The following is a 24,517-nucleotide window of genomic DNA, read 5'->3' as shown; positions in this document are numbered from 1 at the left end:
AGCTTTACTATATGGTTAAATGATGACAGCGTCCGCTTGGGTAAAATATTCCAGAGGTAAAATAGTCCCCCATTCAGATCTCCAGGCGGGTACTACCCAGGAGGACGTTGTTATCAGGAGAAAGAAAACTGGCGTACTGCGGATCAGAGTGTGGAATGTCATATCCCTTAATTGGGCAGGTAGGTTAGAAAATTTACAAAGGGAAATGGATAGGTTAAAGTTAGATATAGTGGGAATTAGTGAAGTTTGGTGGCAGGAGGAACAAGACTTCTGGTCGGGTGAATACAGGGTTATAAATATAAAATCAAAAAGGGGTAATGCAGGAGTAGGTTTAATAATGGATTAAAAAAATAGAAGTGTGGGTAAGCTAGTACAAACAATATAGGAATGCATTATTGTGACCAAAATAGATGCGAAGCCTCCCACAGTAGTACAAGTTAATATGCCAAATAGCTCCACAGATGACGAAGAGATTGATGAACTGTTTGATGAGATAAATGAAATTATTCATATAGTGAAGAGAGACAAAAATTTAATAGGCATTAGTGACTGGAATTCAATGATGATGGTGATGACGATGTTTGATTTGTGGGGCGCTCAGCCGCATGGTCATCAGCGCCCGTACAAAGTCCCAATTTTTACACAGTACAAATTTTTTTACCCAGTCCAATCTAGCCATTGTCACGAATGATGATGATGATGATGATGATGAAATGATGAGGACAACACAAACACCAAGTCCCTGGACAGAGAAAATCTCCAACCCAGCAGGGAATCGAACCCGGGACCCTGTGATCTAGAGGCAGTAACGCTCGCCACTAGACCACGAGCTGCGGACTGGAATTCGATATTAGGAAAAGGAAGAGAAGGAAACGTAGTAGGTGAATATAGAATGGGTGTTGTGAATGGAAGAGGAAGCTACCTGGTAGAATTTTGCTCAGAGCATGACTTAATCATAGCTAACACTTCGTTCAAGAATCATGAAAGAAGGTTATATACATGGAAGAGGCTTGGGGATACTGGAAGGTTTCAGCTTGATTATATAATGGTAAGTCAGAGATTTAGGGACCAGAATTTAAATTGTAAGACATTTCCAGGGGCAGATGTTGACTCTGACCACAGTCTATTGGTTATGACCTGTAGATTCTATATCTACATCTACATCTACATCTACATGGTTACTCTGCAATTTACACTTAAGTGCCTGGCAGAGAGTTCGTCAAACCATTTCACTCTCGAACAGCACATGGGAAAAATGAACAACTAAATCTTTCTTTTGAGCTCTGATTCCTCTTATTTTACTTAAAAAAAAGTCACAGCTGCAAAATACTAACACTAATTCTTTACAGACAAATGGAAAGGCTGGTAGAAGCCAACCCTGGGGAAGCTCAGTTTGGGTTCCGCAGAATTGTTGGAACACGTGAGGCAATGCTGACCCTACAACTTATCTTAGAAGATAGATTAAGGAAAGGAAAACCTATGTTTCCAGCATTTGTAGACTCAGAGAATGCTTTTGACAATGTTGACTGGAATACTCTCATTCAAATTCTAAAGGTGGCCAGGGTCAAATACAGGGAGAAAAAGGCTATTTACAATTTGTACAGAAACCAGATGTCAGTTATAAGAGTCGAGGGGCATGAAAGGGAAGCTGTGGTTGGTAAGGGAGTGAGACAGGGTTGTAACCTATCCCCAATGTCATTCAATCTGTATATTGAGCAAGCAGTGAAGGATACAAAAGAAAATTGGAGCAGAAATTAAAATCGATGGAGAAGAAATAAAAACTTTGAGGTTCACCAATGACATTGTAATTCTGTCAGAACAGCCAAGGACCTGGAAGAGCAGTTGAATGGAATTGACAGTGTCTTGAAAGGAGGATGTAAGATGAACATTAAAAAAAGCAAAACGAGGACAATGGAATACAGTCGAATTAAAGCGGGTGATGCTTAGGGAATTAGATTAGGAAATGAGGCACTTAAAGCAGTAAATGAGTTTTGCTATTTGGGGAGCAAGGTAACTGATAATGGTCGAAGCCACAGGAAGGCATTTCTGAAAGTATTCACAAGGAGTATAGCCATGTATGGAAGTGAAACATGGACGATAAATAGTTTAGACAAGAAGAGAATGGAAGCTTTCGAAATTTGGTGCTACAGAAGAATGCCTGAGTTCCTCAGTTTTGCAGTTGGTCAAAAAACACGGTTAATGTCGTATCTTCTGAGAAATATTCTGATTTTTGACATGGCACCAAAATAAATTAGATGGATAGATCACATAACTAATGAGGAAGCATTGAATAGAACTGGGGAGAAAAGAAATTTGTGGCACAACTTGACTAGAAGAAGGAATTGGTTGATAGGACATGTTCTGAGGCATCAAGGGATCACCAATTTAGTATTGGAGGGCAGTGTGGTGGGTAAAAATTGTAGAGGGAGACCAAGAGATGAATACATTGAGCAGATTCAGAAGGATTTTGCTGGCAGTAGGTACTGGGAGATGAAGCTTACACAAGATAGAGTAGCATGGAGAGCTGCATCAAACCAGTCTCTGGGCTGAAGACAAGAAGAAGAAGAACAACAACAACTGAATAGCATTTCATTTTCTTTTGTACATTTAATATAATTAGGCAGTGCATTAAAAGTCTTAATAGTAGCATACTTTACTCTCTTCTGTACAAGTGACAAATTTTTTAGTTAAAAATGGAGATCATCTTTACCTCTTTTGTTATAGTTGTGGTATGAACAATTTATTTCATATTGAGCACAGTTTTTAATGACAAAATTTCTTGTTGTTGTCAGTATTCGTAACTGTGTGAAGAGGTTTGTGGATAATTCCACATATAATTCTGACTGCTCTCTTCTGAGCTCATGGGATTTTTTTTAAAACTTTTTGATTACCCCAGCAGATTGTGCCATAACTCATTAATGAGTGAAAGTAACAAAAATAAGCTGATTTTAAAATGGTGATGTTTAAAAGATGAGTGATGATTTTTAAAACAAAAATAACTGATTACAGCCTTTTTAGATCTACCACAATGCTCGAATCACCAGAAAACATTGTGAATTCACATTTTTCACTAATGGATGGTGGTAGATCATTAAGATATATTAAAAACACCAAGGGTCCAAGGACAAATCCTCAGGGAACCCCATACTTATTTCGCTTCATTCAGATGCCAATGTATTAAGAGATCCTATGTTGCAGCTGTGTAGGACCACCTTTTGTTTCCTATCTTTGAGAAATGATTTTAACCACTTACTATAGGCTCTTTGATTCCATAATGATAGGCCTTCTCTAACAGTATCATGTGGTTTACACAATCAAAATCCTAGGAAAGGTCACAGAAAACACCAAGTGGTGGCTTCTTACTGTTAATAGACTCCAAGATATCATTTGTGAGTGAGTACATGGTTCGCTCTCTCGAAACCTCATTTTGAAAACCAGACGTTCTATTTTTTAATAATATTATTAGGTGGGCCATAATACTATTATACAGTTTTTCAAGAACCTTTGAAAATGTTGTTAACAGAGTGACAGGACTATAATTCGTGACATCTGTAGCATTGCTTGACTTGTAAAGAGGTCTTACAATGGCATATTTCATCCTCTCTGAAACGACTCCTTCACAAAGAGATGTATTGCATGTGAGACCAATACTACACTTACTTCATTACTGCAGGCTTTTAACAGCTTGCTAGATATTTTATCTATACCTGAAGATCTTTTACTTTTTAATGAGTGACTTTTTTTTTTTTTTTTTTTTTTGACAGTTATGGGTGAAACATTTATATCATTAGAAATTTCAGGGAGATTAAGTTTCAGGTTATCTGTAGCTTCACTTAATTCACCACTGCAACCTATTTGAGAAGCAACAGTTAAAAAGTGCTCGTTAAATGTTTCTGATATCTGTTTACTACAAACTATTTACGAATTGTTAATTTTTAGGACAGCAGTTCCTACATTATCACATGGTGGAGTTCATGTTTCCCTCTTTATTATATTCCTAATCGATCTGGTTTTTTTTTTTAATATAATAAAGAGGGAAACAGGAACTTCACCATCTGACAATGTAAGAAATGCTGTCCTAAAAATTAATGATACAGGAAACAACGAAGGTTAATGCAGCCCATAGACTACCTCAAACTGTATAGCCTTGCTTCACTCTGTATGAGTAGGATGATTTATAATAAATTTGAAAGGGAGCATTTTAATGCAAATGAAATTAGGCCCACTGCAAATAAAGCTACCCAAGCCACTGATGCAGGAATTTTATTCCTCTGTGAATGAATTCATAAATTTAAACTGGATCAAATTGATTAATTATCCAACTATGTACAAATAGGCCTAGGTGTTTATTCACAGAAATATCATTTTGGTGTTATATTACATATATTACAGCAAATATAATACAAATTTTTAATATGTTTCCTTCATATGAACCAAGTGGTTTTCAGGTGTACATCATGAGATGAACAAAACATAAGTCACAAAAAAATGTAAAATTAATTACATAAACAGGATTTATTTCATGGCATATACTTCCTGAATGTCCTTCACTACAAACATTTAATAATGCAGATAATTAATGAAGCTACTTAATTAGTTTTTTATACTACTGTACGTACCAGTCATCATCTTGTGTGGCAGGAGCATAGGTAGTTAGCTGCCTTGGTGCCAGGGTAGTCACAAATCGTAAGGTCTAAATCTCAAATTCCATGCACTGACTGTCTCCAGACATCAGTATCTTGTGTGAGAACATAGCATCCATTTGTTTCACTTGTATTTTCCATAACTGCTCTAATGTAAGTGGCTGAATTGTGTGTCCCAGGAAAAAAATGAAATGGGCGTAAGGCATCGTTGGCCGGGAGGCCCCTATCTGGGAAGTTCGGCCGCCAAGCGCAAGTCTTAATTCAGTCGACGTCACAGTGGGCCACTTGCAGGCCAATTGTGTCCCAGGAATGCAATATCGACAAGTGTCAAGATTTCCAGCTTTGCTCTGTTTAAAACAAAATATGCAAAATCTAGAATTTCAGTGGTTGTACAGGCAACAGGAAATAAATTACAAAGATGATTGTATGTTTTTTTTAATGTAGTTAAACTGTTAATATTGTACATTCATATAACAACAATTAAACATTAAATGTGGATATTACTAATGACAGCACCCATTAAATTACATTGTACTGATAAGATACTCCCATGACACATCACTCATCACCGGGAGAACAAAGCGCATTATATAGGGCAATATACAGATATAGTGTTTTCTCTTTTGGATATTATGATTTTAAGGTTTGGGCATCCACAGCGTAGATGTATGACAAAATATTTAAAAAAAAAATTAAATGCCACTTAAATTTCTAAAAAACTTTTTGGTAGACGTATTAGCTGCTAGCAGCTCCTTTATTACAGGGTCATACAGAACTGGTTTTGTGATGATTTAATTGTATCCACAAGTGTATACAACTATGAAAAATATAATATGGATTACAAGGTATAATAACGGTAAAAATAGGGCAGTTAACCAGAAAGACACGGTAAAAATTACTCACATAACTAGTTTAAGATTGGTTCGTTAAAATGTATGGTCTCCCAACATTCGAATGGCATTCAAATTGCCAGAAAAATCTAAATTTGATGGTTACAAGAGACAACTTCAAAAATTCCAGTGGGTAGCAGGTGCAGGCAGTGTACATGAGCACTGTGAGCTATGGGTATGGACCTAAAAAAGGAGCTGAAATAAGCCCGCAGAGGAAAACTATATGGAATAAACCCATGTTTGGATAGAAAAATATAAAGACTCACCAGTGATGAAAAATGAACAGATGTCTGTAAAAGTCACATTGTGGAGACTTGACTATGCCTGAAGCAGGAAGGCCAGGCCACCTAACAGCCCAGTTGATGTAATGTTACTGAAACTGCCAGTGTGCAGTGTTCCTGAAAGAAATGGCCAACAATAAATATGGAAAAATGCTGCTAACATACAAGAGTGTAAATGGAAGAAACATGATAACGTACCAACTGAAGGCTCGAAAAGGAGGCAAAAGACAGTGATTAATATAGCAAATACGTAGAGGGAAATTACAGGAGATGCAGTGGGTGCAGTTAAGATATTGCAGATACTAAAAATAGTGCCCAAAGAAGGGATGATTTGTTTAGACTCATTTTGTTGCATCATGGAATAGTCAGTTTGCTAATGAAGATAAGTTTTAGGAAGCGGACATTATTACAGCAAGATGGTTCAAATGGATGCAGGTTTCAGTTGTTATGCAGAGACGAGGAGTACTGCATGGAACAGTCTAATGTGAACAGCTGCATCAAACCAGTCTTTAGACTGAAGACCACAACAACAACAAAAATAATTGGGTATTAATGGCGATGTAAAGATGTTTCCTCACTGATTGCAGGTATTTAGGCCAATGCCTTCAGCTCATAATATCCTCAAGGAGGAAGAAGGGCCCTGGAGGAATAGTGATATGTATGTTTCTCCACTGAAAGGTCTCGATCCGAACCAAATTTTAGTTGGCTATGTAACTAGTAGAGTTGCTTTATTAATAAATATTCGGATGGCGAGAAGATATAGTCTTTAGGTGAAGCATGCCATCGTGGATGTTCAAACCAGCCTTCGAGAAAATGATGCTGTATTAAAGTTTGAAAAGATGGATAAATATCAGATATCGCTCGTGTTTGGTAAGGGTATGATGGCGATCTCTTCTTGGAATCAGAATAGTAATGGTTTTGGGGGTTGCAAAAATGATAAGAATATTTTGTGTTAGCATATCACAGTGCCGAGACTAGTGATTAACGCGACTGATGCAGGATGGCAGGAGTCTGTTTAGCAGCTAATCAGATGAGAGTGCAGATAAACATTTGTAGTTTGTTTCAAAGTTATGGCATCAAACGTCTACGAGGGAAAAAAATGGTTCAAATGGCTCTGAGCAGTATGGAACTTAACATCTGAGGTCATCAGTCCCCTAGAACTTAGAACTACTTAAACCTAACTAACACAAGGACATCACATACATCTATGCTCGAGGCAGGAATCGAACCTGCGACCGCAGCAGTCGCGCGGTTCCGGACTGAAGCTCCCAGAACCGCTCGGCCACCGCGGCCGGCTCTACGAGGGAAAGATCACGCCCTCAGAAACTCTTTTGTTGGAAACAAAATGTTTGCTGACGCTACCGGTAACACTAGGTGTCTTTTCAATGACCTCATCAGTCCTAGGTCTACACAGAACTAGTAGTGTGTACATATCAGGTGTGCTGCACCTGCATACTCCCTACTCCAGTAAAGTGAAAGAGCGATTTTCAACACGAAAACCTTATGAATGGGAAATTTTAGAAGTGAACCAGTTGCTTCAATTTTGCTCGAACCTCTACCTATTCAAGTGTAGCTGGTGACTGGATTATATCGCCGGCCGCTGTGGCCGAGCGGTTCTAGGCGCTTAAGTCCGGAACCGCGCTGCTGCTACGATCGCAGGATCGAATCCTGCCTCGGGCATGGATATGTGTGCTGTCCTTAGGTTAGTTAGGTTTAATTAGTTCTAAGTCTAAGGGACTGATGACCTGAGATGTTAGGTCCCATAGTGCTTAGAGCCATCTGAACCATTTTTGACTGGATTATAGGCAACACCCAATTCCTAATCACGCCACAGGGTGCCTACGTCTCACGGAAGCGCCGGTAAACATTTTTTCTCTAACAAAAGTTGTTCTCTGTGACGTGATTTGTCACCGCTAGGCGTTTGATACAAAAACTTTGAATACCATGTATATTCCGCAAACTACTATACTATACGGTCCATGGCGGACGGTACTCCGTAAAAACGCGATTTTATATCCACTTGCATTCTGGTATTGTGCTGCTGAAAAATGACTCTCTAACTGCCTTTGTACGTGTCCTAATTTCCCTCATGTTATTTTCATGATCTTTGTCTGAGAATTACGACGGCGACAGCAGAATTGTCGACCAGCCCCCGTCTAATACAGATTCTCTAAATTTACCCAGTTAAGTTTCACGAGAGCAACATCTCGTTTCTTCCAGAGATTCCCATTCAAGTTCTTTCATGTGCACTTTATCAGTCTGCTGTGAACCTAGCAGCATGGATCCGAATTTGTTCGATGTCTTGTGCCACACTTAATAGATACGGGCTCCACATGCTGCAAGAATTCTCTGAAATTAGTCGTTCTTACAGCTCGTAAGTGAGTTCCGTTACAGAAATACACCACATTCCCAGAACTCTTCCAATATATCAAAGTCTTCTATTCACCTCCTCTACTAAATATTTTTCGTGTTTGTCCCACTTCATATAGCTTCACAGTATTATACCTAGCCCTTGCATACACTACTGGCCATTAAAATTGCTACACCACGAAGATGACGTGCTACAGACACGAAATTTAACCGACAGGATGAAGATGCTGTGATACGCAAATTATTAGTTTTTCAGAGCATTTACACAAGGTTGGCGCCGGTGGCGACACCTACAGCGTGCTGACATGAGGAAAGTTTCCAACCGATTTCTCATACACAGTTGACCGGCGGTGCCTGGTGAAACATTGTTGTCATTCCTCGTGTAAGGAGGAGAAATGCGTACCATCACGTTTCCGACTTTGATAAAGGTCGGATTGTAGCCTATCGCGATTGCGGTTTATCGTATCGCGACATTGCTCCTCGAGTTGGTCGAGATCCAATGACTGTTAGCAGAATATGGGATCGCTGGGTTCAGGAGGGTAATACGGAACGCCGTGATGGATCCCGACGGCCTCGTATCACTAGCAGTCGAGATGACAGGCATCTTATCCGCATGGCTGTAACGGATCGTACCGCCACGTCTCGATCCCTGAGTCAACAGATGGGGACGTTTGCAAGACAACAACCATCTGCACGAACAGTTTGACGACGTTTGCAACAGCATGGACTATCAGCTCGGAGACCATGGCTGCGGTTACCCTTGACGCTGCATCACAGACAGGAGCGACTGCGATGGTGTACTCAACGACGAACCGGGGTGCACGAATGGCAAAACGTCATTTTTTAGGATGAATCCAGGTTCTGTTTACAGCGTCACGATGGTCGCATCCGTGCTTGGCGACATCGCAGTGAACGCACATTGGAAGCGTGTATTCGTCATCGCCATACTGGCGCATCACCCGGCGTGATGGTATGGGGTGCCATTGGTTACACGTCTCGGTCACCTCTTGTTCGCACTGACGGCACTTTGAACAGTGGACGTTACATTTCAGATGTATTACGACCCGTGGCTCTACCCATCATTCGATCCCTGCGAAATCCTACACTTCAGCAGGATAATGCACGACTGCATGTTGCAGGTCCTGTACGGGCCTTTCTGGATACAGAAAATGTTCGACTGCTGCCCTGACCCAGCACATTCTCCAGATCTATCACCAATTGAAAACGTCTGGTCAATGGTGGCCGAGCAACTGGCTCGTCACAATACGCCAGTCACTACTCTTGATGAACTGTGGTATCGTGTTGAAGCTGCATAGGCAGCTGTACCTGTACACGCCATCCAAGCTCTGTCTGACTCAATGCCCAGGCGTATCAAGGCCGTTATTACGGCCAGAGGTGGTGGTTCTACGTCCTGATTTCTCAGGATCTATGCACCCAAATTGCGTGAAAATGTAATCACATGTCAGTTGTAGTATAATGTATTTGTCCAATGTATACCCGTTTATCATCTGCATTTCTTCTTTGTGTAGCAGTTTTAATGGCCAGTAGCGTATTTAAACACTGTGATGTGACCAAGATGTTTACCTTTAGTCTAGTAATCGAATACTACCAGGTTATTTATCTTTATTATGGATGTACTCTCACATTTACCCACCCGCCCCAATAGCCGTGCGTGTAAAAGCGCCGCTACTGGGATGGGGAGGTGCATTAGTCAGGGATCGAATCCGCCCGGTGGGTTAACAACAAGAAGCGATGTGCCAGCCCCAATGCAGTTTTTAGGCGATATTCCACATCCCACTAGGTGAATATCGGACTGTTAGTCAAGTCCTGTCTCAGTTACACCTTTCACTAACATCTGGGAAACTTTCACTCACCTTGTCTCCTACCTTCCAAACTTTACAGAAGCTCTCCTGCGAACCTAGCAGAACTAGCTCTCCTGAAAGAAAGGATACTGCGGAGACATGGCTTAGCCACAGTATGGGGGATGTTTCCAGAATGAGATTTTCACTCTGCAGCGGAGTGTGCACTGATGTGAAACTTCCTGGCAGACTGAAACTGTGTACCGAACCGAGACTCGAACTCGGGACCAGACTCCCGAGTTCGAGTCTCGGTCCGGCACACAGTTTTAATCTGCCAGGAAGTTTCATATCAGCGCACACTCCGCTGCAGAGTGAAAGTCTCATTCTGGAAACATCCCCCATACTGTGGCTAAGCCATGTCTCCGCAGTATCCTTTCTTTCAGGAGTGCTAGTTCTGCTAGGTTCGCAGGAGAGCTTCTGTAAAGTTTGGAAGGTAGGAGACGAGGTACTGGCAGAAGTAAAGCTGTGAGGACGGGGCGTGAGTCGTGCTTGGGTAGCTCAACTGGTAGAGCACTTGCCCGCGAAAGGCAAAGGTCCCGAGTTCGAGTCTCGGTCCGGCACACAGTTTTAATCTGCCAGGAAGTTTCAAACATGAACGAGTTAGCTTTTTTTGTTTTGAACATAGTATCGCTATGTGTGTTTAGTAGATATTTAACTGCCTTAAGAAGAAGTAGGACAGTTATTTAAAATGGAAGGAGATATAAGTCAGATGTTTAAAGGAATCAGGGCACAGTTAGCAAAAGATTTTAAGGAACAATTAGATAAGACAAGTAGAGAGTTAAAGAAAGCTAATAGAGATGTAAAGTGTGAGATAACAGAGCTAAAAAGGGATATAACTACTATCGAAAATGAAAATCAGGATATAATGGGGCTGATGACTTTATTCTGGGAGAAAATCAAGACTCATATCCGAGAGTCAAGGGCGGAAAAAAGAGGGAATTCATCAGAATATTAAAACTCCGACGGATTATATGACTAACCTCAAGACTAAATTGTTTAAACATCTAGACAGTAAGACTAACGATATTCAAAACAAGGTACATGGAATCATTGATATTGGAAGCTAAGAATTAATAAGGTCAATTAAGGAGGTGAAATTAGATGCGGAAAATAAACAGAAGGAAAGCTTAGCTCACCTGAAAAGGGAAGTACGGGATGAACTTGAGGAAATCAAAAAATTATGGCAGCAAGCCGAACAAGATGCCCAAAAGATCGCGGAACTGCTGCATAACGTAGTGGCACTACCAGTTCAAGTGCATTAGCTGAGGCTGCCCCAAAAAGAATGGACAATAATGACGACCAACTGATGAAGGTAGGAGGCACTGGAGAAAATTCGAATGGTCCGGTAGTACCTCAGATTTGTATAGGGGTATACTCTCCATACCCTAGTTTGCATCTAAATGATAGGGTTAATAGTAGTCACAAGACGTTATGTAACGAATCGAATGCAAGGGAAAAGGTTCAAAATGGTTCAAATGGCGCTGAGCACTATGGGACTTAACATCTGTGGTCATCAGGCCCCTAGAACTTAGAACTACTTAAACCTAACTAACCTAAGGACATCACACACATCCATGCCCGAGGCAGGATTCGAACCTGCGACCGTAGCGGTCACGCGGTTCCAAACTGAAGCGCTTAAAACCGCACGGCCACACCGACCGGCAGGGAAAAGGTGAAACGTAGTAGTTGTGTAACTAACCTGGAGAGGCAATCTGCCATAGACTGATCGAAAGTGGAGGACATCTTGCAAATAGATCTCCGGTATTTAAGCCTAAGGGAGACATATAGTCCATAATTTTCTTGAGAGCCTTTGAAAACGCATTGCCTTCCTCATGGAATTACAACGAGAGAATAAATTTTACTGTTTGTTACCTACAGAAAGAGGTACCAGAGTAGGTTGTAGTCCATAAATTTAGTAGTTGAGAGGATTTTTGTAGACAATTCAAAGACAGGTACTGGGCTGAAGGAGAACAACAAAAGTTAACTTTAGAATTATAAGACCCTAGCCCTTACAACTGCAGGTTCGGGCGGATTTCGCAAATATTTTGAGTGGCATGTCAACAGACGGAAATTCTTGGAAGAACCTATAAGTGGGAGTCATCTAGTCAAGTTGTTATCAACCTTATGACGTCATATGTAAGAGAGAAGATGATCAGTTGAGAATGGTGTATGGTAAACGCGATTCTAAGTTTCCTAGAACAACTAGATTTTTTGAAGAAGACACACCAGAAGGGCGTTCTAAATCTAACAGGGATGATTTCAGCTTTATGATGTTAGTTTCTTCAAAGAATGTTAAGGTTTTCTGGATGTATTCATTATCAAATAAAATATCTGGTATGTTTCCTTTGTCTTCCTTTGTGACAATGATTTTATGGTCTTTCAGTTTAGTATTTAATGTGTGTGATGTTCTGTTTTCATTAACGGTGGTAGTGTTTCTAACTGTTTCTCAGCTCAGTCAAACAGGCCGTAATTTCCGCACCATATTCAAAGAACAGATCAACATCTTCCGATACAACATAGCACTCAAATCTGCAATAGCCTCCCATATAAAAGATATAGGACATGCATTTGGCAGTGTAGAAAGCAACCTTGCAATACCACGTACATTGAACAAAGGACACAGAATGTCTCAGCACGAAGAACTGGAAATCTATGTACATAGAAAGAAACTTGAGGAACATCTACTCAATGACAGTAAAGACAGTTACAGTTGAAATCCTCAGCAATTAATGTAGCAACTCCCATTCATCCCTAAATAAGTTCAACCTACAATACATATGCATGATCTGTTGCAATCTTCTTACATACAACAAATTAATATATACCGAAGTTTGCACATATCAATGTTTTGGTGCAGCCCATTAACATTTTTTAAGACAAAAGAAAAACATATTGATGTACATAACCATTTAAACATTATTTTTGTATCCAGTGCTGCAGGACATTTATATTTTAAAAAAAGATGTACACTGATCAGTAAGCACATTTTGACCACTTACATACTATGGATATAAACCGTTCAGACGTTAGCAGCGTCACCTGGCAGGGAATGACTGCTTGTCAGAAACAAACTTGGTGTATGTTGTATCACTGAACACTGCTGCCCGTGTGCAGAATAGGGAAGGCGTGTGATCTATCTGAGTGTGACCGAGAGCAGATTGTGATGGCCCGAAAGCTTGGAATGAGCATTTCAGAAACTACACGAGTTGTCGGGTGTTCGAGGAGTGCTGCGGGGAGTGTCTTGAATACATGGCAAAACCTAGGTGAAACCACATCCAGACGTCTGGGGTTGGACGGCTACCGCTCATTACAGATATCAGACGTTGTAGGCTGGGCAGACTGGTAAAATAGGGCAGGCGGCGAACTGTGGCAGAACTAACATCAGACTTCAGTGCCAGGCTGAGAACAAGTTTGTCTGAACACATATGATGGGCCTCCACAGCCGACGACCCATACATGTGGCCATGTTAACACTACGACATTGGCAACGACAACCAAAATGGACACGTGACTATTAGCACTAGATGTTGGTGCAATGGCAGTGCGCTGAATGGGATAATTATCTTATTTTTGGGTCCATCGAAGGAAAACTGATTCGAATCAAATATAACCTTATCTGTGAAAAGGCGTCTGTACTCGTCACCGACACTAGCCATGTAAACAAACAGTTCTCCAGACGAAGATAATGGTTTGAACCACGGGCGCCTGTATTAGAGGCCGGAGGACTGAAATGTGCCAACGTTACGTTAAGGCCTACCGCATAGCTGTGGCTATATAAGGTAGCGAACGGAAGCAGTTGTTTACGTACTTTCGCGGTGTCTGTTTTATCCGACATTACAGTGTAATTATGCTATACTGGACTCTGCAAAAATTATAGCAAGTAGTCGTGACTACAGTCGAAGATATAACACAATGTAAGTATACAATTCTGTGAAGTTTGTAGTGTTTTTACACGTATATGTGCAAGTGTGCTACGTGATCGACTTTCGTCTACACAATTGCAACAAAAGTTCTACTATATTCTAGATATAATTTGAAAATAAAGTTTTGAATTCATAAGTTTAGTATCAGAATCGTCTCCTAAGTGATTTTGTGTTAACATTATGAATATTTCTACACATTTGATTCTATTTGTAGACTTGTGTTTCGTGATGTCCAAGCAGTAGAAAAAACCAGTCCACTCAAATTCTCATTTGCTATTTTTACATAATAGTATTTTGGTTTAAGATGTTAGCAATTAATGCATCATTCTATTTGCAGATGCCAGAAAAATGTGTTCCTGGTTGCAACAGCAACTACAAATCCAGCAAGGAAGAGGGTTACATCTCAGTGTTCAGATTCACTACTGATTGCCTAACAGATTCATGTCTCTGTGGAAGACCACTTACTGATATCTAGAAAAAGCTGGTTTCCATTATATGTAACATATTGTTAAATAATTATACCAAACTCCAAAATGATCATTTAATATGTTCCAAGAAGGAGGGAGTTAATAGAAAATTAAAAACATTACATAACTTTTGACACAAAATTATGAAACTTCTTTCTTACCTATAACCTCAGTCCTTAAATGCTCTGATTAGTACTGGCAAGGAAGAGGTGGCCACTATGAAATAAACTTTAATGCACTGATAAATTTCAGTCATGCTTCTTATGAAAATCCTACAGCAAGGTCCCCAGTTCATTCTGACTCAGAAAGATGTGTAGACTGTGTATGATCTGTGATTTAAAAAAGAATCTAACATTCTAATGAACAATACACAAAAAACGTTCGTTAAAATTATTGTTATTATGCCACCCTCATATATAAAGGTGTGAAAGATATGTTGCAGCTGTCAGAAACTTTTATATTAGTTTGTCATTTATATTGGAAGGAACATGATAATACATTTCAAATAACAGACTGAAATAATTGCAAGTCTGCAAATAATTTTAGTAGGCACCTCACAAAAATTTTTGCTGAACTTGTATCTCCAAATCTCAGGTAAGAAACGTCATAATATACTGCTATGGAGCACATGTGAGTTATTGAAAAGTTCATTGTTGCAAGGAAACGAGAATAAAATGCGTAATTCCGACATAAAGTCGGCGTAATACTGCGAGAAATTAGCTTTTCTAGGTTACTGTGTTATTTATAGGGACCAAATCTACAAAAAAAAAAAAAGAAAGTGATTGCATATTTATATCTGAGACGTCGTCTGCATTCGACGAAATCTAAACTTCAGTCTCGGCCTAGCGGGTCACGCCAGCCGGCCTACTGACGTCACAGGCTACGACGTTGTCAGCTTGACGACTCCGGCCTCTAATACAGGCGGCCGTGTTTGAACCATCGAAACGCGTAGTCACAAAAATAGGTAAGTGACTAACGCAAAAACTGTTTTATTTGTATTTGCCAACAGTCGCAACCCTAATAATGCCGTCCCTTGCTGACAAAATATTCAAAGGTCATAGCACTGAAAGGTAGATAACTTCCATGTCTGTGCACAAAAGGTTATTCAATGAGAAGCAATAAGTCTAGTAATAAACTGAAATCAATTTTGGAATCGCTTAGCACGCCGTAGGGGGAATATAACGTTTACAAATGAAACATTCATGAGACATTAAATATATAATTTCTGCTGAGCGACGTCAGTTAAGTATTGATATATGTTTGTGTAATTATACTGTCAATGAAGACAGTAACTGTTTTTGAAAGAACAGATACTGTTGATGACCGTGCAGGTTTTCCCTGGAATAACTGATGACTAACTGAAACCCTCAGCTGCCGACAGGTGGTGTTGATATACCTCGATGTGGACAGCTGAAAATGTGTGCCCCGATCGGGACTCGAACCCGAGATCTCCTGCTTACGTGGCAGACGCTCTATCCATCTGAGCCACCGAGGACACAGATGAAGAGCGCGACTGCAGGGACTTATCCCTTTCATGCTTCCCGTGAGACTCACATTCCCGACTGTCCACAAATCTACATATGTAAAGTACCTGATAGACATTTGCCCATCCACTCATTACTCGCGCATTACATATGTAGATTTGTGGACAGTTGGGAATGTGAGTCTCACGGGAAGCGTGCAAGGGATAAGTCCCTGCAGTCGCGCTGTTCATCTGTGTCCTCGGTAGTTCAGATGGATAGAGCGTCTGCCATGTAAGCAGGAGATCCCGGGTTCGAGTCCCGGTCGGGGCACGCATTTTCAGCTGTCCACATCGAGGTATATCAACAACACCTGTCGGCAGCTGACGGTTACAGTTAGTCATCATACACTGTTAATGTTAGTGCATATTTTGTGTATGTACTTCCTCTGTTTCATATCCATAATGAAAGACGACAAGGTGTTCTATCTGGCTATGGACGTTGCTGCGTGGGACATAGCTGAGCGATATTGCACTCCGATGGGCAGCCAGCGTGATCCTTCGAAGTTGGAAGAATTTGTCATGCTATCCCTTTGATTAAAACTGAAATAAAATGGAATGTAAAATGTTGTTAGTACTACTGTATCTGATCTCATGAGCAGTTCATTAAAAACTTGGAAATTTGTGGTAAGGACTGTGGGATCAAACTGCTGAGGTCATCGGTCCCTAGGCTTACTCACTACTTAATCTAACTTAAACTAACTTACTCTGAGGAGGACAACACACACACCCATGCCCGAGTGAGGACTCGTACCTCCGACGAGGGGAGAGGCGCAAACCGCCACAAGGCGCCCCAGACCGCACGGTTACCCCGGGCAGAGATCATTAAAAAGTTCTTCTCTGTAAAAAACATCTTCATCCTATGATTAGTAGTGATAGAAGGAGGTTTCTGGAGAAAAGTTGTGTGGAGATTCGAGTCACTGAGCAGATGTAATGAAAAAAATTATTGTTTAGTCTCGAAAGACTTCGAGAATTTATTTTCATAAAGCGGACAGACAGTCTTAAATTTTAAGATAAGATTCTCATACTGACGTCTTACGGGAAATATAGACATTCTTAGGCTTCACTTTACGTCCAAAACGCAGCGCTAGTGCTAAAATGGTTCAAATGGCTCTGAGCACTATGGGACTTAACATCTATGGTCATCAGTCCCCTAGAACTTAGAACTACTTAAACCTAACTAGCCTAAGGACAGCACACAACACCCAGCCATCACGAGGCAGAGAAAATCCCTGACCCCGCCGGGAATCGAACCCGGGAACCCGGGCGTGGGAAGCGGGAACGCTACCGCACGACCACGAGATGCGGGCAGCGCTAGTGCGTGACTAATGATTGAACTGGCACGATGCCCGTAAATGTATGCTAATTTACGTGTTGACGGAACCACAGGTATTAGCAGAGGGATGATAATCGATTAATAACTTCTATTGTTTTTAAAAAGATTCACAATTACAGTTTACTGATTTTAACAAGCACTTTACGTCCAGGACTTATTGTTATTGCTTTCGGTTCGCAAAAAGGAACAGCAGCCCTCTAATTTCAGGAAGATACGATCATGAAGTGGAGGAGGTACTTGCCTGCACTGAAATCACGGATTCCGGTGTTGTAAGACGACTTGTGGGTGAAGAGGTGAAGAAAACACAGTCTTGACAATATCAGATTAACGAATCATTACAAGTCCTTAGGCATTAGGCAAATTTGTCGCAAGTAGACACGAACTGGAGACTGTATCTGGAAGGATGAACACGGCACACTTCCAAGAAAAAAAAGACAATACGCAGGGCCTTCCAAAAATAGATGGTATTTTACGTGAGCCGATACAGATAGTCTTAACAAGGTTCTAATCGTTCCATAGTTCACATTATAGCCCGAATTTAATAGACTTAGATTAATTTTTTAGTGATTTAGTTAATCTAACCTTGCCCAGTATATCATTAAAGTCATGGCGAATGTCTCATTTTCTTTCGTTGACCAAAATGTCCAGTAGACAAGTAACTGACTCCCAGTCTAATGCAGTTTGCTAGTATGTACCGTAGTTAATCTTCATTTATTATTCTTCAAATATCCAAGTATTTTCTGTAGAACGCAGCCAACGCTGGCAGTCCGGCTGACGGAAGCAATATGGGAACATTATTTGCATTATACAATTCGGTCATCATGAGGAACCATAGAACATTACAAAATCGAAGTACTTGCAGAACATAAAAAAAATGGCAGGTACGAACCTGTGATCCTTTCGTTATCGGCAACTCTTCTAAGCGGGCGGAGGTACCAGTGCAGTCCGATATCGTATTATTATTTCCGTCAGCGCATGGCCTACTATAAATCTTTCTAGTTGACGACTTGCATGCCAGATGTCTTTAAGTGTAATTCTATTAGGAAATAGTATTGTGTTACCTGACCATGCACTAGAGTGTCGAGTTTAATTTACTGCTGCCGTTGTTGTTGAGGATGATGGTGATAATGACGAGAAAGGATGCCTGCATATAGCTCGCTGACTTAAATTATCACCTTTGCGGTCGCCGACCTCAACGTCTCATCAGTTAGCATCAAAGGTGTAGTGTCTCGCTGAAACAGCATGCAGAAGTTCGGAAATCAGCAACTCTACCCGGTTTCTTCGTCCACAGAGTCAAGAAGTAGCACACATGCGGCTGATTAATAATACATGAAGATCTGTTAATATAAATACCGTACGGTGCTAATACTATTCAGAATCTTGGGACCATGGAAGTATATTTATTGTTCTGCAGTGTAGCAGTAGATAACACGTTTTGGCAGCCAATATTTGAATATCAAAAAGAAAATTATATTCTGCCACTGTCAAAGCTGGCTTACAACAATAATATTAGCAGAACATAGAAGGATGCTGTAAGAATTACAGCTTGTATTACTTCAAGATCATACTGCAGAGACTTCTTCAGTTAACTTGTTAGTTTGGCAACCGTTTCGCAATATGTATAATCATTAATATTCTCCTTCGTTATCACATTCTCTTTTCTTAAAAAATAGATCAAGGTGTGAATATAATACTAGGATCAAATAAAGTTTTTCAAAAGTTTTCAGAGGTTTTATATTTGCGTAGAACTGAGTCATATATTTGGGTACAGCCTGTCAGATTGCATGAAATATGTAGTCGAGTTTAACACCGAAGTCTTGAACTTCCTTTTGGCAACGCCTCCCTCTCCACTGAATAGTGTCTTTACAGGATCTCTTAAAAGCTGATGTTGCAGTTTATAATAAATTAACATTAGCATTGTAATTCTATAATCGTTCATGACCCTGCATTACAATTAAATTAAATTCTTGACTTCTTTCCGCATGTCAGCGACCTCTCTCAGTGGGACACATAGAATGTCACACATGTAATATAATGGTCTATCTTCATACGTTGAAAGATGGTTCGGTCACTTCCTTCAGTTCTCACTTAACAGTTATAAAAACAAAGGAACTTTATTTTAACCGAAAATATTTGACGTTATAAATGAAAACACAAGCCACGAATGCCCTGACGATTTTCTTGTTATTTTTACCCAGATTTCGATCAATAACCTTATTATTAATCTTGAAATTTTCATGGTGATAACATTTTCAGGAGTGAAGTCGGTATTTGTTTCCTGCTACGCACGATATTTTAGCTGGGAATCTGCCAGAAAACTTCAGATGAGCCGTCCAAGACCGATACGACATTTGCCTGAAGATATTAGGCAGGTTCACAAATGAAATATCGTTCTTCGTAAAAAAAAGTCCCGAAACACTGTCGAGTGAAGAATGGCATTATCTGCAACTGACTGTCACAGATAAAGACGACATAGCTCAAACTTAACCAGAGCAGAAAATGTTAATACCAGGCAATGAATTATTGTAAGGGAAGGGCTGTTGCACTTGTGGAGAAAATCGTATCTTAGGCTGCAACTGTGCCACAATTAAATTAAAAGTGAGAAATAAGGATGTATCTATTTACCTTCTTATATCGCACTGTTTCGCTTAGAATTTATTACTGATGGTGGTATTTCTGAAACTGTCTTCGGGTAATGTCTTTGCACGTCAACAATTTCAAACTTATAAGTTTATTGGTATGCAAAACTTTTACAAATTATGAACAGGTGAGCTAGGTAGAGTAAGAATTGTACATTGAAATTACAAAACCGAACAAATTGCACAGAACTTGGTTTTTATTGAACTGGCGACCAGTTTCGGACTTGAGTCCATTATCAAAACATCCACATAAGTCTTACCATAACATTATAACGTTTGTACACTGGCCATTTTGCATGTATGGGTGGCCAAGTGCAAGGTACTATTTGCACACGATGGTCCAGTGCTGCATGGTCGCCATTTAAATAAAAAAACACTTCTGTGCAACTCTGAAGACTTTGTTATTTCGTTGGATCGCAGTAAGTTGCTGCCTAATGCCATCCAGAAGGCTGGAAGAGAATAGTATATTTAGTATTTTTCTGCTGATGGTTAGTCTCATGTAAACACGTATCAGGCGAATTTCCAATATCATATCGCTTAACATCGGAACATGCGTCAGTCAGAAATTTCATCTTAAAAAGTAAATTGTGAGTAGAATGCGGGACTTAACTGTGAACAAGGCCAGCGCAGAGCTGCAGGACGAGAAGCATGATGACTGCAGCTCGTTCCATGGCCCACAGTGAAGTGCCGGCGCGCCGTCCTGCGCTCCCGCGGCCCTTCTATTCAATAACGACACTAACTGCACTTCCCGCCGGCACCCTCCAGCTGGTGATAGGATAATGCTCCAATCTGGCGCTCTCACGCCAGTTGGCACAATTGTCACGTCGCTGCTCCAGCCTCCCTCGCCATTTTCGTTTTGTCAGCGGCCGACATCCACTCGACACTGAGGTCACTTCAATCGTGCCTAACAAGGGTTGGCAGAGAATTAGGATGCAGTGTTTCACAAGGTACCGTGCCGGCAATCGCGCCGCCTGTTCCACGAAAATTGCGCTATTGTAGCGATTGATGTGACCTCTGCCGTCCGGGACTGCAGGCGCTCTGTCCCATTAAGTATCAGAGTCTTCAATAACAGGAGATCCGATTCGATGTAAAGAAATAAGTTTGACACGATGTAAGCTACAACAATGGTAGTTTTCGTACATGCAAGTACATAACAGTCTTTATATTTTTACAGATACCTCCGTAGCTTGTTGTTGTGGTCTTCAGTCCTGAGACTGGTTTGATGCAGCTCTCCATGCTATCCTATCCTGTGCAAGCTTCTCCATCTCCCAGTACTTACTGCACCCTACATCCTTCTGAATCTGCTTAGTGTATTCATCTCTTGGTCTCCCTCTACGATTTTTACCCTCCACGCTAGCCTCCAATGATAAATTTGTGATCCCTTGATGCCTCAGAACATGCCCTACCAACCGGTCCCTTCTTCTTTTCAAGTTGTGCCACAAACTCCTCTTCTCCCCAATTCTATTCAATATTCGAAAGCTTCTATTCTCTTCTTGTCCAAACTATTTACCATCCATGTTTCACTTCCATACATGGCTACACTCCATACAAATACTTTCAGAAACGACTTCCTGACACTTAAATCTATACTCGATGTTAACAAATTTCTCTTCTTCAGAAACGCTGTCCCTGCCATTGCGAGTCTACATTTTATATCTTCTCTACTTCGACCATCATCAGTTATTTTGCACCCCAAATAGCAAAACTCCTTTACTACTTTAAGTGCCTCATTTTCTAATCTAATTCACTCGTCATCAACCGACTTAATTCGACTACATTCGATTATCCTCGTTTTCCTTTTGTTGATGTTCATCCTATATCCTCCCTTCAAGACACCATCCATTCCCTTCAGCTGCCCTTCCAAGTCCTTTGCTATCCCTGAGAGAATTACAATGTCATCGGCGAACCTCAAAGTTTTTATTTCTTCTCCATGGATTTTGGGATGGTTCCTTTGAAAGGGCACGGCCGATTTCCTTCCCAATCCTTCCCTAACCCGAGCTTGCGCTCCGTCTCTAATGACCTCGTAGTCGACGGGACGTTAAACACTAATCACCACCCACCACCATCCATGGATTTTGATACCTACTCCGAATTTATCTTTTGTTTCCTTTACTGCTTGCTCAATATACAGATTGAATAACATTGGAGAGAGGCTACAACCCTGCCTCACTCCCTTCCCAACCACTGCTTCCCTTTCATGCTCGTCGAGTCTGGTTTCTGTACAAATTGCAAATAGCCTTTCGCTCCCTGTGTTTTACCCCTATCACCTTTAGAATTTGAAAGAGAATATTCCACTCAACATTGTCAAACGCTTTCTCTAAGTCTACAAATGCTAGAAAAGTAGGTTTGCCTTTCCTTAATCTTACTTCTAAGGTAAGTCGTACGGTCAGTATTGCCTCACGTGTTCCAATATTTCTACGGAATCCAAACTGATCTTCCCCGAGGTCAGCTTCTACCAGTTTTTCCATTCGTCTGTAAACAATTCGTGTTAGTATTTTGCAGTTGTGACTTATTGAACTGATATTTCGGTAATTTTCACATCTGTCAACACCTGCTTTCTTTGGGATTGGAATTATTATATTCTTCTTGAAGTCTGAGGGTATTTCGCCTGTCTCATACATCTTGCTCACCAGATGGTAGAGTTTTGTCAGGACTGGCTCTCCCAAGGCTGTCAGTAGTTCTAATGGAATGTTGTCTACTCCCGGGGCCTTGTTTCGACTCAGGTCTTTCAGTGCTCTGTCAAACTCTTCACGCAGTATCGTATCTCCCGTTTCATCTTCATCTACATTCTCTTCCATTTCCATAATATTGTCCTCAAGTACATCGCCCTTGTATAGACCCTCTATATACTCCTTTTACCTTTCTGCTTTCTCTGCTTAGAAATTTATAAAAGAAAGGGAGGAACATTAATATGTTACATCCTGTCGACGGTGAGGTCATGAGGGACAGAGTAAACTTCAGATTGGGGAACAAAGGAGAAGGAAATCGACAGTGGCTTAAGTGATTTAGAAAACCACGAAAAACTTGAATCGCTGATTCGAAGTATCGTCCTTCGAATATGACTCCAGTACTTTGCTAGTGGGCTACCTCGCTCAGTTGGGACATTTGAAGCAGCGCCATCCTAGTTCTTCTTCACAGCCTCGTGGTAGAAGTTGCCGCCTGTTGTAATAGCCAACTGGTGACTGTTTCTGTCACGATTTTCATCGTGATTCAAACACAAAGGCCGTCATTGTAAAACGTAGTTCTTTCTAATCTTCGCGTTAACCCTTCCACCGAAAACAGTAACTTTTGTAGGTTGCCCGCTACACTCTTAACAGTAAACAATCTGAAGAGCGCAAATGATACGGGTAACCTTCTACAACCAACTGATTCCGATGTTTCCACCGAGCGAGGTGGAGCGGTGGTTAGCACTCTGGACTCGCATTCGTGAGGACGACGGTTCAAACCCGTCTCCGGCCATCCTGATTTAGGTTCTCCGTGATTTCCCTAAATCGTTTCAGGTAAACTACGGGATGGTTCCTTTGAAAGGGCACGGCCGATTTCCTTCCCAATCCTTCCATAATCCGAGCTTGTACACCGTCTCTAACGACCTCGTTGTCGACGGGACGTTGAACACTAATCTCCTCCTCCTCCTATGTTTCTACGCCCTCTAAACCTCACAAGCTTTACGAGCAATATTTACAGGTGTGTTTCGCGCTCCCTAAACGAACCACTGCCAGAATCTGACATCCAGCGGCTTTTTTTTTTCACTTTATTAATATTTTTTATTCGCTGAATAGGTCTAAGCATAAGTCGTAATTCCAAATACATCAATTTTTATCGTCCATGTTAGACTATTTCCATAATTTAATAATCTCTTAACTGTAATTTACGGTGACGTTTTTCAAGCGAGTTACATACATAGAGTCTTGTTGACTGCATCATCTGATGCATATGTTGGCTGATAAGTGCAAGAAATGGCGTAGTATTATGCGCCTGAAGACAGAATTTTAAATCCAGAAACTACACAATGAGATAAACATGATGTTTCTGAATTCTCGTATTAGAGTTGCATTCTTTCGTGCATCATGATTTTCGTCTTCCGTGCTTTTCTTCTTTTTATAACCACTTGCGGTGAATGTCGGTCTTGTTCCCTCGAAAAGGACGTGACATTACGTTGCAGATACTTGTCCACTCAGAGCTTCTTTATCTCGAATATCGCAGTCATGGACTGGATATTAAGCTGTATGCTTCCTTTCCTTCCACAAATTCTTCTTACGTACATACATACATATCCAGCGCACATAGACCATGCACGTTGTTGGGAGTCACAGAATATTCTCGCATTCATAGGATGAAGTTGGAGCCGGCCGTTGGTGGCCGAGCGGTTCTAGGCGCTTCAGTCTGGAACCGAGCGATCGCTACGGTCGCAGGTTCGAATCCTGCCTCGGGCATGGATGTGTGTGATGTCCATAGGTTAGTTAGGTTTAAGTAGTTCTAAGTTCTAGGGAACTGATGACCTCAGATGTTAAGTCCCATAGTGCTCAGAGCCATTTGAACCATTTGATGAAGTTGGATATCAAAAGATCCTCCGCATTGTTTTTGACCAAC

General features: G+C 40.9%; 1 long non-coding RNA gene and 2 other non-coding genes across 3 annotated transcripts; 1 reads left to right on the top strand and 2 right to left on the bottom strand.

Moving 5' to 3' along the window:
• Positions 1-4,343: 4,343 nt before the first annotated feature.
• LOC126184411 (uncharacterized) lies at positions 4,344-20,636 on the bottom strand. The gene is made up of 3 exons (XR_007536831.1): positions 20,538-20,636; positions 5,800-5,931; positions 4,344-4,990 (listed from the first exon to the last, which is right to left on the bottom strand). It is a non-coding gene; the product is annotated as an uncharacterized LOC126184411 (long non-coding RNA).
• Trnat-cgu (transfer RNA threonine (anticodon CGU)) lies at positions 15,855-15,928 on the bottom strand. Its single transcript has one exon. It is a non-coding gene; the product is annotated as a tRNA-Thr (tRNA).
• On the top strand, positions 16,153-16,226 carry Trnat-ugu (transfer RNA threonine (anticodon UGU)). The gene has a single exon. It is a non-coding gene; the product is annotated as a tRNA-Thr (tRNA).
• Positions 20,637-24,517: the final 3,881 nt, after the last annotated feature.

This window comes from Schistocerca cancellata, chromosome 4 (assembly GCF_023864275.1).
Source record: "Schistocerca cancellata isolate TAMUIC-IGC-003103 chromosome 4, iqSchCanc2.1, whole genome shotgun sequence".
Classification (NCBI taxonomy): Eukaryota; Metazoa; Arthropoda; class Insecta; order Orthoptera; family Acrididae; genus Schistocerca; species Schistocerca cancellata.
Note: the sequence above shows the minus strand (reverse complement) of the source record. Positions and strands in the feature narration are given on the sequence as shown.